Below are 2310 nucleotides of genomic sequence, written 5' to 3' on the forward strand. Positions count from 1 at the left end.
AGAGCGGTAGTAGATGAGGTCAGAGGTGAAGGGGAGGGTAGGCCAAGGTGAGGACTTGGGCTTTTCCTCTTGAGAGAGATGGGGTGCCATTGGAGGGTCTGAACAAAGGAGTGACATCATCTGACTTGGAGGTAACAAGATGTAACACGGCTTTCTGGTGCTCTGTCGAGGACTGTCTATAGGGAGATGAGGGTAGGAGCAGGGAGACGGTTAGGAGGCTACTGCTAGTCTGAGCTAGAGGTGATGGTGGCTTGATTAGGGTGGTAATGGTGGAGGTGGTGGGAAGTGGCTGGAGTTTGGATGGATGGATGGATGGATGGATGGCCAAGGGGAGAAGAGAGAAAAAAACAGCCTTGCCCTAAAAGCTCACAAACTCAGAGAGAGAAGACAGCTACCTAAAGGAGGAACCAGATACATGTAGTGTAGCTGTGGTGCCTAATGGATGTGTCATCTCAAAGGGCAGCAGAGGGTACCATGCTGAGTGAAATAAGTCAGAGAAAGACAAATATTGTATGATATCACTTATATGTGGAATCTAAAAAATTACCACAAACGAATGAATATAACAAAACAGAAGCAGTCTCACAGATATAGAGAACAAGCTAGTGGTTACCAGTGGGGAGAGAGAAGATGGCAGAGGCGGTATAGGGGTAGAGGATTAAGAGGCACAAACTACTATGTATAAAATAAATAAGCTACAAGCATATGTTGTACAACACAAGGAACATGGCTACTAATTTATAATAACTATAAATGGAGTAAAACTTTTAAAAATTGTGAAGCACTCTGTTGTAGACCTGAAAGATATCAAATATTGTACATCAGCTATACCTCAATTTAAAAAAAAAAAAAAAGCAACAGGAATCCAGAGGAAGGAGAGCTCCCTTTAGCCTGGAGTGATGATTGGAGTCTCCCTAATGGGTACAGGTCTTGGAGAATGAGAAGGATCTAAATAGAAGAGAGGAAGAATATGGGGTTCCTGGTGCAGGAAATGACTTGAGCGCAACGTCCAAGGTTGGAATGACTGTGGTGTGTTCAGGGGACATGAGAACATCGAGATGGGTGGAGAATTGTGTGTGTGTGTGTGTGTGTGTGTGTGTGTGAAGTGGGGACGTGGCTAGATGGGCATAGGGAGACTTGGATGAGAAGAGCCTTGAATGCCAAGCTGAATAGTGGAGGTGATGGGGAATCACAGGGAGTTTTTTGAGCAGGAACAACACAGGGTAGAAGAGTGAATTTTAGATTTCATAGAATTGAGTAAGAAGAGGAGCCCTGAGAGATCATCTGGTCTTTTTGCAAAGCCTTGGGATTTTAAGAGGGTATTAGAGCAGCTTCCATGAGAGGCAAAGAGAGGCTGAATGGATGGGGGTTTTTGCACCTCTCCTTTGCCTACAATTCAATCAGAGCAGCTTGATTTTCTTCCTTTTTTTTTTTTTTTTTTTTTTTTTTATAACTAAAGGACCTTTATTTGTTTCTCACTAAGACTTTGTCTTGAGGACGTAACTAAATCGCGTCATCACCCCCACCCTGATTTGAAGAAGGGTTAGTACAGTGAATGTTATAAAGCAGATACGAACAGTCTGAAGGACTGGAACCAACATTAACTGACAAAAACCAACTTCCACCTAAATCATCATAAAAATGTTTAAGTAAAAAAAAAAGAGTGGAGAGAAGGGGGCAAAGGGGGTTTCAGATTGAACAAGATCCTATTTCATCTAATACATTCAATTCTGGCTAGAGTGTACCAAAATGGAAACAGGATTATTAATTTATTTTTGCTGTGTTGGGTCTTCGTTTCTGTGCGAGGGCTTTCTCCAGTTGTGGCAAGCGGGTACCACTCTTCATCGCGGTGCGCGGGCCTTTCACTGTCGGGGCCTCTCTTGTTGCGGAGCACAGGCTCCAGATGCGCAGGCTCAGTACTTGTGGCTCACGGGCCTAGTTGCTCCGCGGCATGTGGGATCTTCCCAGACCAGGGCTCGTACCCGTGTCCCTTGCGTTAGCAGGCAGATTCTCAACCACTGCGCCACCAGGGAAGCCCCCAGCTTGATTTTAATTCATGCAACATTTACTTAGAAGAAACCAGCCAAGACTCTTTCAGTTACAGGTACTAGGAATCAACTCAAACTGGCCTAATCAAAAGAGGACTTATAGCTAAAACCCCCCCGGATATGAGCTTCTGGTTTCATTAGATTTAGGTGTTCAGGCGTGGACAAGAATCTGTTGCTTCCCAACTCTTGGCTGTTTATTTTTCTTGCGGGGCAGCACCAAGTTTGGAAACCCCAGTGGAATGAGAGCTTCTCTTTCCCTCAT

At 44.5% G+C, this 2310-nt stretch overlaps 1 protein-coding gene across 1 annotated transcript in view; it reads left to right on the plus strand.

Annotated features, from left to right (window-relative positions):
- The window catches only part of LOC103086132 (macrophage colony-stimulating factor 1 receptor-like), a 13300-nt gene that overhangs the window by 10000 nt on the left and 990 nt on the right, over positions 1 to 2310 (plus strand).

The sequence above is a fragment of the Lipotes vexillifer genome, unplaced genomic scaffold (assembly GCF_000442215.2).
Source record: "Lipotes vexillifer unplaced genomic scaffold, Lipotes_vexillifer_v1.1 scaffold121, whole genome shotgun sequence".
NCBI lineage: Eukaryota > Metazoa > Chordata > Mammalia > Artiodactyla > Lipotidae > Lipotes > Lipotes vexillifer.